Source organism: Melozone crissalis, unplaced genomic scaffold (assembly GCF_028551555.1).
Source record: "Melozone crissalis strain CALT ecotype California unplaced genomic scaffold, PUWL_Pcris_2 ptg000243l_1, whole genome shotgun sequence".
In the NCBI taxonomy this organism is placed as follows: Eukaryota; Metazoa; Chordata; class Aves; order Passeriformes; family Passerellidae; genus Melozone; species Melozone crissalis.
The window spans coordinates 311,154-326,262 of NW_026536002.1; positions in this window are offsets into that span (position 1 = coordinate 311,154).

Genomic DNA, 15,109 nt, shown 5'->3' on the forward strand with positions numbered 1-15,109 from the left:
TCATTCCCCTATTGTTAGTCTGTCTTTCTTAATAGTTCAATGAGACACTGCACCTCGCTTGAGACAAGGAAAGCAGCAGTGGACATGGCAGAGCAAGCCAAGTCAGCACTTTGCTCATCTCATGTGCATTCATTATAAAATCAATACAAATGTAAGTGCTGTGGAACAAGGGTGAAGCAATCTGAGTGTAGTTCTTTTGCATTTCAATTTTAATGACAACCTTTTTGCTGCAGCTGTAGTATAGGTTCATCCCAAAATAGACACCTAGAATAGCCATTTTTACATAAATAATTTCACCCAGAGGAAGGAGAGAGTTTAAATTACCTACTATGCAGAGCTCACAACAGAGTAAATGCTGACTCTACTATAAAATGCCAGGTAATGTTAGTGAGTATAATGAGCAGGATTTATTTAAGGACAATGAAAGACAAATATTAACCTTAACAAATGGGATGTCAAAAAGATGGGCTTTAACATGGAACTGAAATGGTAAAATGCTGATTTTCTTTTCTGCTATTCCAGTCCTGAAGGGAAAAGGGATTCATTACTAAGTTTTGAGCTTTTGTCAACTCAGTAGCCTTTGAACTAAAGAGAACTACAGTGCTTAGGTAAGTTCAACACACTAATGGAGTTTGTCCCTTCCACTTGAAAATTTCTAGCCTGTAGTCTACTTGGATGTTCTTACTCTTCTTGTATTATCAGAGGTCCTGGCAGATTTCTCATTTATTATTTGATTTATGATAGCATAATGAGCAGTCTAATTGACACTGAATAAACTGAGTGATAATGAAATAGCTCTGCTGACTTGATGAAGGCAAAAAATTTACATAAAACATTAAAAACATTAGTACTTTCTCCTGTTGTTGGCCTTATCTCTTAAATATCAGAAACCACACTTTCTTAGCTTTATCTGCTAGCAAAAGCATCATGCTCTCTGTTATCCTGGAAATCCAGGGCAGTGAAATCCTGTGTCACATAACTTCCTAGAGAAAAGGCCTTTGTTTGTAACAAAATGCCAGTGACTGTTTGTGTTCATTTGCAGTCAGTTCAGGTGCCTGCAGAATTTTGATGGAGTCCATTTATTCAAAAAGCAAGGGCTTTTCACAGTTTATGCCAAGGACTTCTGGATAATTAATTGTAATGGATACTGTAAAGCTGAAAGCACTTTATTTGTGCTGTCATGAGCAGTTTGGGATAGGATGAAAATAGTTTTTCTTTTCATGCATGATTTGGGGAGTGAGAGGTCAGCTGGCTACCATGTCAATGAGATGGGCTTCTGCCTTCAGTGGAGCAAGAGGCTTCCCCCCATAAAGCCACTGGTATTTAGTTGTGCAGAGGCATTACAAAAGTGCTTAATCCAAACACTTACTGGCATAATTGGTAAAATGAGGTCTGGAGTTTGGCTGCAGCCAGTACCAAGACAGGGTTCTTGAGCTGGAGTTTAGGCTAGAATTTCCTAAACTGAAGTTCTGTGCTGCAGGACTGGGGCACAGCCTTTTTTTTCAAGGTTGTGTTTTTAAGGCAGAAAACAGAGGATCTGTTGAAATTGGTCGAGGATGTTACATCATGTCAAGACTTGGTTTATCTTTCTGCTCTTTTGGTGCTTGTAATAATGGGCAGGTTGCTTTTCTTCCCTCCTGTGTCATTACCATGGCATGTGTTTCCTGAGCTACTTTCAGCCAGAAATGCCAGAGAGCTGATAAGTACAACTGGTCTGAGGAACACGGACATCTGAGTGTTTAATGTAGTGTTGTGCAGTCTTTGCTTATCTGCTCTGTGCAAAAGGCAGCTCCTCCATGGCATTAAGTATTTTGATGTTCTGGTGCTATTCAAAATAATACTTTAAATGTTGCTGTTAAAATATTTAATCTGGCACCAAAATAATTCATTTTGTTTTACTGTAGCCATGAAGTAAAATGTAAAACTGTACAAGCTATGATTTTTTTTTTAGGTGTGTAGGTGTTTTAGAGGTTTAAACCATGATTCCTAAAAGCAGTATTTCACAAGTATTCTGCATTTCTTCAGGAAGAATGTGCGTATAATATTGGGGTGATTTAAATTAGAGTTGCTTTCAGGTTGTTAACTATGGAGTGCACTCAGCAGGCAGTGTCTGTACAATGGAGTGCATGTGCCCAGTGCACACTACGAGTTACAGGGAAAAACAGCAACTGGTTTATCAAGGCACAGCTTTTTACCTCATAGCAGTGGCCTAAGGGTGGCTAGGTGGCATTCCCAATGGAAAGCCTAAGAGAGACCACACTTTCCGAGAGATGGTTCCCCCTTAATTGCTAGAAGGGAGAAACAATCCCAACTACTAATTGGGCATAATAGTTTCAAGGGTATGTAAACAGGCCAGACAACATGCAAGCAGCTGCAGTTATGTGCTAATTATCTGTTGTTTCCTGTTAAACAGGTGGTTTCTTGAGCCACAGAAGCAGGAAAAACAGCTTGGGAAGGGGTCTTTATTTAGACAGAAATCTTGTGTCCACATAACTCTTTCAGAGGACTAATTTGCAGATTTGTGTATCAGACCAGAGCATTGTAAGGTAAAACTGAGTTTGAGAACAATCTGATTTTTTTTTTGTACGTTATTAAACATAATTCATCATTCCAACACTAGGCACTCCAAAATTCTGTGGCCTTCATTTGCACATCTTACTGTGTGTGCTCCTTCAAGATTCAAAAAAACTAGAAAGGCATTGATAGTGCACTGCATGAGCCTTGCAGTGTCAGTTTAAAGAGGAAACTTGTTGCTGTTTGCACTGGTCAGGCTGGTGCTGAAGGAATGGGGCAGGGCTGATCTGTGTCCGGAGAGGAACAGTTAATCCATGTGGCTGCAGGGAGAGCTTCCTGTGGAGCAAATGGAGCAGCTGCACGTGGGGATGCTGCAGAGCTCTGCAGGATGAGCCCTGGTTCTAACAGAGATTGTTCTAGCAAGACTTAGTGTCTCTGAGGGCATCCTTTGACACAGAGGCCTCTCTGTAATAATGATGCTTGCTCATGGACAAATGTGACATCATTAACACAACTGGTAATGGTTTTTTGTTGTATGTCTTTGAGTTTGTCAGCCTGAGGGAGCCTGGTGAGCAGAGTGTCACTGTGTGACCAAAGAGCTGTCTGTGGAACAGCTGCAGGCTCCACACCTGCACCTCCACTGGAAATGGTCTGGGAGCTTCTACCTTAATGAAACTTGAAACCTCACAGCTAGAAAAGGTTATCCTGTCATTTCTACTAAATTGGCTGCTGGGTTATTATTTTACTCTGCTTTTCTTTAGTGCCTGGACAATTCTGATCTGCCACCACCTCTTCAGCTCTGTTCTGCTCAGTTTTGCCTTAATGGAAGATCAAGTTGAAATGGTACTTCTAATTTCTTTTAAGTTCATTCTTGTGGCAAACACTGTCTTCTGAGTAAGTTTTTTGGTGTGATGTTAAAATAATAATTACTAGTCCTTAAATAAAAACCAGTCTTTAAAATAACAATAGTAGAGTAATAACAAAGATGATTCCTGCAGTCAAGGACTCGCTTGCCCTTGTGTGCTGTATGACAGTGCCAGGACGTAGTGCCTCAAGCTTTCCTTTCTGTGCAAGTGTGATTGTGGCATTCCATTCATATTGGTTTGTGATAGAATCAACACAGCACAGCTTGAAACAAACACTGAGAAAATGTGATTTGTGGGTGCATTGAAGCAACTGAATAATTTGGTCTGCCCCAAAGCTGAAGTAAGACTAGAAATATTTTTCCAACCAGGGAAATGTTATAAAAAGCTGTCAGCCAAGTGTACAGTCTAGTTATCTTGTGCTATTGCATCTTGCAAGTGTAATCAAAACCCATCATCACAGATGATCGCCTTTTGCTGATTTTACATGTAAGGAACAACTTGCCCCAGGTCAGTTATGGTCATTATTAAATGTAAGTAACTGGTGCTAATATTTACATTTTTATCAGCAATAAAGGCCTTTGACTGTAGGAATAAGTGTTCTTTGGACTAGATATTGAAAGCCAGAAATTATCTCTCAAGTAATTTATTAGCACACTGTAAATTTCTAACCATACAGTGCAGATCTTATTTCTGAGGAGTGCCATTTGTTGAGTGATTTCTAGGGCTGACAGCACTAAGTTCAGCAAGTGCATTAAGTGCTGCAACTTCCTTTTGAGAAAAAAAAAGTGCTTTATGTTATCAAAGAGTCATCAAACTTGTAGTCATGAACCTATCTGTTGCTGTTAGCTAATCAGACTGGTTGTTCCATGGATAATATTTTCAGGTAGTGTTTTAGTACATTGCCTCTTTTATTGCTTTTCTAACTCAGTAACCATCTTTTCCTTGATGACTCACCAACAGGGTACATAAAAAGTCCCTTAAGAATATGTCAATCTTTGAAGTGAGAACATGTCCCCCTCTTCCACTGTGGAAATCCATTTAGAAATTCAATTTCATTGTTAATGAACAGAATAAAAAGGAAAACTCTTGAATGAGGAAAAGAATTATGGTCAAGGTCAAAATTAGTGCTCAAAGTTGTCAGCAGCCCCAAAGACATGAGATTTGCATCAACACTTCTGCTATTGCCAGTTCCCATTGAGTTTCTTTGTAATTCCTGTCCTGTGGTATTGCCCTGGCTTTCAGTTGTTGAGCTACTCCTGGAAAACTGAATGCATCCAGCAGACAGTCAAATGAAGGACTGAACCAGGCAAAGTGTGCTGCAGCAATTGGCTCATTTCCTTTCTTACAGGAAAGTGTTGGGACAATCTAATGGAAAATGGAGACCTGGGTGGTGAGCAGTGAGATAAACTACAAACAAAAGGTGCTGTGCTATAAACTATTCCCTTCCCTCTGTTATCTCCCCCATCTTCTTGCTTGTCCCCTCTCCTGTGACAGGGACAAAGATGGAAATGAAAGTCAAGTGCCAGCCTTTGACTGCCTTACTGAATGAAAAGGATTCTGAGTGCTTGAGGTGAAGGAAGCCAGCAGGAGAATGAAGGGTGTCATAAAAAAATAACAGTGCTGCTGTGTTTGTTCTGAAAGCCTTTATTTAATAACTAAGTTATTAGTGCAATTGTGTGCATATTAAAAACAAGTCATTTTATTGACATTTGATTAGCAAATCAGCTTTATTAGGACTGGGAATAATTGTCCCAGGTTATTTATTTCAGTTTAATAGTACAACAGCACACGTATCTGCAGTGTGTGTTCTCATTATTAAAGGCTCTTGGTACAAATATTTAAATACCTAATAATTGGGGGCTTGACATTTATTAGAGTGTAGGCTTGGGGAGGACTAAATAATGCTTTTTAATATAACTTGACAGCATTAAAATGCAAGTTTTATTAATTCCATTATTGTAGTGCCATAATGCAAAATTATAGAGAGTTGCAACTTGGATTTATAATTTACTTCCACCTTCCGAGTCTTTAATGTATTATGGTTGCATTTGCTCAAATATATGGAAAAAAACAAGGGATCTTGAATCTTACTATGTTTTTTTCCCCTTCCCAATAAAGGGCAAACAGATCTGAGTTCATTTACCTAGCAACATCCAAGTGTCTGTGCTTAGAAATAGAGTTAGTGCTAAATGAGGTGGACAGGTGGATAGTCACAGAGATTCTTCATTCTGGAAAAAGTCAGAGCAGAATGCCAGAAACTGAAATTCAGGATAAAATGCTTCTGCATGTTTTCTGCTTTTCTGCTCCCAGACAGGATAGTGGGCTGATGCAGAGTTCCTAAAGAATCTTCCATGCCCACATCAGGAGATGCAGATAAAAGCCTGTCAGGGTATTTATGCTATTTTTTTTCCAGTTAAATTGAGAGATGGACTTCTCTTAGCCTGCTGCTCTGTGGAAGAGCACATATTGACAAATGACACACTTTTAATGCTTTCTGACAATAGCAGTGCTTCCTGCCAATTTCTGCTGCCAATAATAATGACTGTCTGCTACAGCAAACAACTCAGGGATGTCTCCAAATGACCTTTGAGCAACTGCTGTCAACATGAACTACTCTGCAGCATTTCCACCTTCCCTGGGAATTGCTGGTGTTGCATCTGGAGTGTGTGAAGGTAACGGGCAGAAGGACAGCTGGAGCTGTGTGAGTCTGGATGGCATTGACACTGGTCTAGTTCTGCATCTTGTGATGAACACTCGAGGTTACAGTGACAGATGATCTCTGGGGATGGGGAAAGGCGCTTGCCTGTGTGCAAGTTTGTCACATAAAGGGGATAAAAACCACACAGGAGTTGTTCTGACCTGTGCAAGGAGCAGGGAATGAGCTTTAGAAGCCACTGGATCACATGAAGGTCATGTTGTTCAGGTTCCTTAGAAAACAACTATAAGCATGCAGCTTCCTAGAAATCACAAGGCAAAAATAAGCTACAGGAGGTGAAGCTGGAATTGGGGAGTTGAAGTTCCTGATCAATGACAGATTTCCTGTGGGACCAATTAATCCTCAGTTAATTGTGTAAACCAGTTGTGTAGAACATGGCTTCTTGTAAGTGAATTATTGCTTCTCGGTCATGGCAGTTTTCTGTCATCTGTGTGGTGTGACCCCATCTGGTTCCCAGGCAGCTCTCTTTAGCTTCCAGCCCAGAATGCCAAGACAAAACAAATATTTGAGAGTAAGGAATAAGATCCCTTGGATTTGAAAGAACACAAACATCTCATCCTCTTGCTTAGAGAGCTGCTCTCTTGAGGCTCATGTCAGAGGACTACTCTTTAAAGATCTTTATATGTGTAACATATATTTAAAAATAAGTGTGAAAAAGAGGTTGCATAACATAGCTTGGGCTGCTCTGAACATCGCTCTTGGAGGTTATTTTTCTAACAAAGCTGAGAAATTCTTCTTCTTTTTGGCAGAGAGAAGAAGACAGAGCTGGACCAGTGGACGGAGAAGATGGGGATTACAGTACCAGAACCAGAACTCGTGGAACACCAGTTTGCCAACTTGCCACCAGCGCCTCAGACTCAGGTTTGCATCCTGGCTTTTTATGCTCCAGCGTCAGAACCTCTCTGTTCTGGAACACACTTCCCATCCCCCCAGCACAGGGCCTCAGTAATTCACAAATAAGTTCTCCATCTCAACTGTGACCCTTTGTATGGAACTGTGTAATAGAACTGAATCCTTATAGCTCTGCTTGCTTCATGGGAGTTGTTCAAACACTTCTGCTCTTGTAATGTGAGGCAGCTGTTGGGCACAGAAATCTCATTCCTAAACACTGAAATTTAACAGCATTTTAGTAATTAAAAGGCAGCATTTTTGGTGCTTAATTTTAGCCTGGTGTTGCTATGGAAAATAAAGAGCTGTGCTTTCCCTTCCCCCCTGGTTCCCAAAGAGAAAATTGAAAGCCTTTGATATTCTTCCTCTCTGCAACGTAAAGCAAAAAAATTCCTAAATAAAACGGCTTTTAGTACTGTGGTACCCAATATAAGAAAGCACACTGTAAATTAATTATTCTCTACAGACTACATTATTATGAGATTGAGATAAGCTTTGACCTTTGCTGCATCCATTTGCATAATGCAGCGCACAGTGCTGTGCCATTGTGGATTTTTCACCATTGCCTTGTGCTGCTGCTGATACTGAAATGTGTTCACTTCAAATACTCCATTGTGTGAATTTTAATTGCCAATACTCTTCATGTTAACTGTTGGACTAAAGTAGTGCTGAGTACAATTTATCTCTTAATACCCACTGGCTTCCGGTATCTGAAAGACAACCAGGACTGGAATTGGATATTGAGAGCACAGGATATTGATCATTAGAAGTCCATAGAAATATTATGCTTAACTGGGGGGATTCCTTGGAATAAAACATTGGCCCTAATTTTCACTGATTTCACTAAAGCTCTTTTTTTTTCTCCAAATCCTAAAGAGGAGCACAGTTATGCTTTCAGGAATTAATCTCCTTGTTATGTACATGACTGACTTTGGAAGAGGTGGGTTAAATGCTGAAGCTATTAATCAGCATGTGAAGGCAAAATGAAAACAGTTAAGAAATATTCTTTATTAGTAGGATATCTTAAATACAGGTAGTGAAATGGTGTGCTGGGCTGACTGCTTGGCAAATAACCAGAATGGACAGATGGTTTTTCATTATCTTTTATATGGAAATATAAGGTTTGTAACAGTGTGTTTTATATTGATGCTTATTCATTTGTGAGAGAGCAATTTTCAGGCTGCTTGTTCAGCAAACATTCTACATCTTCCTTTGCATCTGCAGAACAGCTGCTTAAGCTAGGATTGTCAGTGTTTTATTTCTGGGAAGCTGCAGGCTGTCCTAATGTCTTCCCAAAGCCAAAGAAATGAGTATAAAATAGGATTTTGGGGCTGTGATCCAGGGTTTATTGTCTATGAGCTTTTTTCTTTTTTGGTGTGTAAAATCCTACTCCATACTCACTCTATTCCTGCTAATATATGATGTCAACAATTAGCACAGAAAAAAAGTTTCTCTTTGTAACAGTTTACAAATGGTGGGGGATACATTGAGTTTAGGTAGTCATGCAACCAGCGTGTTTGCTGAAAAGGATCATTGTAAACAATAAGGCCATGGTATAAAATCTTAATAGCAAATAGTTGGTTACTCAGGTGGTTACTCTGGAGAAGGGAGGCGGAGGATTTCACAGCTACAGGAAATAAAAATTAGAAGTTGTTAATTACCCTGTCTGTTTCAAAGCCTCAGCTTGGAAGTTGCACTAGGTAGGGTGCAGAGTTCAGATCTTTTAGGTAATCAATATTCCTTTAATTTCTCATGTGCCAATAATACTGGTATCTTTGTCCAATCATGCCACCCCTTGCTGTTGACTTCAGTCCTTTTGATAGCTATTGGAAGCATAAACCCATGTCACAAGCTCTGAGAGAACGTGTGGGACAGTCCCATGGTTGCCTCACGTTTATGGTATTTACAGGGGCAGGAGAGAACTCAGGATGAATCTCTCTGAAGCACACACAGGTATCCCATGTGTAGGGCAATACCCCTTCTTATACAATTTTTTTCACTTTGGCAACTTCATCCTGGTGTTAATTCCGTGAGAGGTACTGAAGATGAAGAGGAATATTTTTCACATTACCATGCAGTAATGTGAAATGTAGTGTTTGATTTTTTCAAAACATCACTCAATATGATTTGCCAGAAATCAGAAAAATTTCTGCAGCATGATCGTTTCACTTTATCCTGTTCTTTTGTATAACTTCAACAAGAGGTTATCCTGGTGTAAAATTTTCTTTAATGTGGTGATTTTCAGAAAAAGATTTTTAAGTCCCAAGAACACTGTAGTACTATTTTTGAAATGGTAAGTAAGTGTAGATGATGAAATAATTAAGGTCAGAGTCAAGGTTTTTTCCCATTTTGGGAAGGTTTAACCTTATGCCACCTGCAGACTGTGTGTTTCAATGGATGTTGCTCTTGAGAAGAAATGGTCACTATTCTGACCTGAGCTTTTCTGTCTGTTGGATAAAATGATCTCCTCTGTCTTGGCTCAGCAAGGAATTTTAATTTTTCTGTGAACCTTCCTCTTGTATTCAGGGTTTCACTATTTCCATCTTTCCACTACAATGGGCACGTCCTTCCACCTCAACTTGGTCAAGGCTCAGCTTGTAAGCTTGTGGGATGAAACCTTCAATCATGCACACCTTACATCTTAGCATAAAAAGACCTTTGTCCTATGAAATATTTTGAAAATTCTTGGGAATGATTTCCAAAATTTGAAATAGAAGAAAGAGCCAGTTACACAAAATAGATCAATAAATGAGTGTTATAATATATGCTTTGGAATGAGGATTAGCTTTTCTAATCCAATATCCTGTGAAATCAGTCTGTTTGTACACACACAATTATACTGATTTATAGCAGTTATATATGTAGTTACAAATGCTAATTGATAGAGAATGTTATACACAGAGTGTGCCACCGGTTTCATTAGTCCTTAGAAAAACAAACACTGGAAAGGACAGAAGGGACCATTTTGTGCTTTTTGCAAGGCGCCATTTTAGAGTGTTTTGCTCATTCCCTTAACTGCATGATGACCATGGATATTGACTTTGAACACTGAAACAGAATTTTGGCAGCCTTTTGTGAGATGAGGGTTCAAGTTATACCTGAAACTGCCTCTGATCAGAGTGTTTTACTTTTTCTGTTGGATGTGTGAACACTCCTTAGGCGTTTATTTCTGTCTCAGATTACAGGATGAGGAGATGAAATTTGTAGCTGCCATATGTGGTTAAATGTTGTTTTAAATGTAGTGATCCTCAAAAGAAAGTTGTTTCAGAACTCATCCAGGTGTGAACATGAGGCAGACTTCCTAAATGAGGGTGGTACTTACCCAGCCGTTTCCTTCTGTGTTAATTGGAATAAACAGCTCATCAAGCCAACCTGAGATTTTAAGGTGATGACATTGCTCCTTCTGGAGGTTTTCTCAGCATGATGGGTACAGGCTTGTGGTTGTTAGTACAGCAGATAGCTGAGTTTTCTTGACACTTATTCCAGCTATTTTCTCTGCTGGAATTTTACAGATAGATATTACTGCCAAGCACTATTACCACCCTGAGAAAGTCCTGGACAAATTATCCTGCTGAGTCCATGTAGAAAAGGGAGCCCATCAACTGATTTCACCTCAGTTCTGTAATCTGACTTTTTCTGTTTTTTATACCAGATTGTTTTGGAACATAAGGATCTTAAGAGTGTTGGATCAAGAGAAAATAAGATGTTTTTAAAAAACAGTTGTTTTTATTTTGCTTTTGTGATGTAACAATCACTTTTGGGATTTCATTGCTGAAGTTCAGCTGAATTATTAGTCTGGCTTTTGTGACAGTGTACTTGTGTTTTGTCATGCTCTTCTTTCAAGGTAGCCTAAGTTCTCAAAACCAAGTTTGTTTGCTACGGAGCAGAGAGTGTGGTGAGGCTGCTCCTCAAGTGCAGATTACCAAAATTCTCTGAGTACACTTAAAAGTTAAATATCCCCAGGATTGGACTTGTGATGTGCCAAGCAATGATCAATGAGGCTCAAAAATGCTTCAAGACCTTGACAACAGGATAGCAGATGCTTAAAGAAGTAATGATCACAAAGATTGAGATGCTGATTGCTTTTAAGAGCAATACTGCAGCAGTCAAATGAAAAGATGTTAAAATTGCAGGGACTTGAGGTACTTTAATTTCTAGCACTTCATTTGAGTTGAGACTTCCAACAGGAGAGTTATTTTTACATGGTAATTAACTCTTATTTCAGGTGTACCTTAACTGAAACTAAATGTAAGCAATGTGTTTTCCTCACTTTCCAGTTCTTATCATTTATCTGAAATTGCTATGACTGGAGTCAATGCTTCCATTTAAGTTGCATTTCATTTTTTCTCTACATTTTTAAGTAAGCATCTATTCATTTTTTATTTAATTTATTGATTGATTTCATGGCCACAGAACTGCAAAGAATTTCACAGCTTTGTACCTTGGACAAAATTGCATCATGCATTTTGAATTCAGTTTCATCCAGTGGATTTCACACAAGTAAGCCAGGTTAGTTGAAGATGTCTTTTTTGAAACCACTCTTTGAATGATGATTTTTAGCAGTTGGTACAAATAACCACAGACTTAAAACCCACACTGTCATCATCTGAAATCTTAAATCAATTTAGGTACGGTCAAGTGGCTGACTGTGTTGTGAGCTGGACATACCTAATTATTTTCTTGCTCTGCCATCTCTTGGCTTTAAAAAGTGTTTAAGTTAAAAATTCACCCCTTCCCATTTTTTCTTCAAAAGGTGTTTCTGTGAATGCTGTGGTAGCTGGGGAACATGGAGATGAGCGGGGCTGACAAGTGATTAAGTCCTGTCCTGGGTCTGAATCTTTGGTTGGGTTGTGATGAGCACAGAGCCAGTTTAAAAACTGCTCAGTACAAACATCTGCTGAGGAAAGCAATTGGCTTCCCCCAGCCGCTCTGTGGGTGCTGTGGGCTGGAAGGAGAAAAAGCCATTTCTTGCACTGAGCACAGGGCATTCTTGCATTGAGGACCACACTTAGTGGTGAACACTAAGAATTTCTCCCCGAACACGCCATTAGTGGTAGCTGTGTCTGCTTACAGAACTGGCAATTATAAAATGCACTTGTTTTGCTTTATCTGCAAGTGGTTTCTGCCAGTGTAGCATCCGTTACATTTTTGAGCAAGGCAAGGTGATCCCTTGGAGAATATGCAGGAGGGAAAAGCCAGAATGCTCAGTTTCAGAAAATATCTTTTTAAACAGCCAGAACCAGGAGAGAGTGGCTGTTTCACCACTTGCTGTCCTTCAGTGAAGTACTGTCTTCTTAAATGCACAGCCACCAATTTAATGCAAAATTGTCTTAAATTTGCTGAGCTTCACAATGGCCAATTATTTTTATGAGTATCATTAAGTGTTTATTGTTGGCAGTTAGTGTTTACTGTTAATGATCATGAGTCTTTATCTGTCTATGGAGAAACAGCCACAATTATTTATCCTGCTGTGTTGGTTTATTCTGCATCTGTGGTCAGCAGAAACCAAACTGGAAAATAGCCACTAAACTTCTATTTGGAGAAAAAATTTATACTTTTACAGTAACAGGGACAGCAACTGTTCTTAGACATTGATTATTATAATCTTTAATGGTTAATATACATGAGTTTTCATAATATGGAGTGATAAAACCTCTGTTTACATCAGTATTTTTTAATACTGATTCACCAAAAAAAAATTAATGTAATGGAATTTGACATTTATTATTCAGAAAATTTAGATTTCCTTTGAAGTACTTTGCGAAAGACTAAAAAATGAGTGAGTTTGTAATTTAACCCAAAATGAAATTAATCAACTTCAAGAAATAGAAAGGAAAAAAACTTACTGAGTTCTTAACACTTTTTTTTCCCTCATGTTTCAGACAGAAAATTTGTTATTCTGACAGTACCAGAGTCTTTTTCTTGACCCTCTATGATAAATATAACCTTTATAAGCTTGGGTGCTAAGGCAGTTTTCAGTTACTTATTCCTAAATCTTACTTGAAATTTTTTGTACCTGGATGAAATTTGCATAACTCATCACAAATAACTTCACTGCTTTAACAAATGCTTTAAATTACATTTAAAAGCTTCTGCAACAGAAAACGTTTAGACAGCCCTTGTGGTGAGGAACTTTTCCCTTACATCCAATCTTTAATGACAGAAGGAACTGTGACACAATCAGATAACAGTGCAATTTGGCTGCTGAATGTCTTAGAATGATGTGGAGTCTGGATCAAAAGTCATGAATGATACTTTTGAAGTTAGTAGTTACGGAAATAATAAAAGCTGAAGGTGCTTTTTATTTATGAAGACCTTCTAGTGGAAAATCAGAATGAAGGGATTTTCAAGGACCACCTCCCATAAGAACATTTTGTAGTCTCAGCTTTAATCAGGGCCTCTGTTTTTATTTTGAACATGGTTGTGGAGAGGAATATCTTCATGTCCTCACATGCTCACTGGCTTCAGAATTAAGACTGGTTCTGCATGAACAAAGTCTGCAGGGACATCCTCTGTGAGATTTTGCTTTGTTTCTGTGCGGCTCCCATACCTCAAAGAGGGAGTGTGACCAAATTGGTTTTTTGCTTTTGTTTAGCCATTTTAAAAAAATTATTACAAATTAATGATCCCAGAGGGAGATTTTATAGCCTTTCCTTTTACATTTTTAATGTTAATTGACTGATTCCACTATGAATGAAAACTACTTGTAAAGAAAACAAGGTCATATTTTCTGCAAGGAGAAAGTTCCTCAAGTCATTTTTCCTATCTCTGCGGGGAGAGTGTAGGTCGAGTTTTCTACTTGTTTATTCTGCTCAGTCAGTGTCAGGGGACACAGCCTCCTCCTCTCTATTGCTTTTTTGGTTTTCTGCTAGGGATCATAGTTCATCACATGTTCTTCTCTGTTCTCTTCAATTTGCCTCCTTGTGGTATCATGTATCAGGAGGGGTCTTGTCCACTCTTGCTGGGTGCTGTTGTGCCTTAGCTTTACTTGAGTTGTCTCATTAAAATGTTGGTGCCATTTCCAACACACCTGTGATACCAGACTTCATCATCCAGTTATTAATCGCTGCAGAAAATATACTGATTTCACCATTAGCTTTGTAAATCTCTGCAAGTTAATTTAATCACCTTCCTTCTAATCTTTTCCTGTAATTCCTCTCTGGTGTTATTCCAAAAGAAGCCATCCCAAAGCTCTATTGGCTTCTATTTGAGACTGCATGCCAACATTGTGACCACAGTTGTCTGAATTGTTTTGTTCTATTTCCTAATGCTTAACTAATTCTTGGCTTGAATTTCAGATTGCGAACTCTGCAGTGGTGACTAATTTTTTGTGGGATTTTACAGCAGAGTCCAGAACTGGGAATAGACTCAAATGATCCCAACAGTAAAACAGGCAAGGTGAGGAACTGTTTTAGCTGTGATGGGGGAATTCCTGGGACCACAGCTGCAGTGGTACTGGACACCTGCCTGTAAGATTTGTTCATATTCTTGTGGATATTTAGTGTCCTCCAGCCCAGATCTGGTTTTAGCACTCCATATTTAAATATGGAATTAGTTCAGAACATTTCCAAGACAAAGGAGAAGTTCTTAATTTAATGTCATAAAGAAATGAACACCTTATTGTAGCCATAATTGTAGCTTATCTGGGACTCCAATTGTAGCTTATCTGGGACTCCAATGTTCCAGACAGACCTCCCCAAAAATGAAGATTGGTCTTTACAGGCAGTGTGCAGAACACTTTGCAAGTCCACAAATTTCTTGGACTGTGTGGGGGAGTCCTATTGCGATCTGAGGGCTCTCAAAGGCCTTGCTGAGAGTTGTGTTGTCACTGTCTTGGTACTGCTGCATGTTTTAGCACTTTTTTTCCCAGACTCATGGATTGTGACTTATTGCTCCAGACACTTGTGACTGTTGTGCTTTGAGCTTGATGCCTGAAGACAGTGACTGCAGCACTTGCTCTGCCAGAGCAGATTCAGAAAGCCAAACCCTGGTGTTGGCATGTAATTCCTTCAGTGTAAATACAAGTTCAGGTTGATGTCATCTAAGCTCCACTGTTATCCTTTCTCAGTCATGAGTCCTGCAGCAAGGAGCATTAGGAAAGCTTCATTTGATCCCAGCTCTTGGA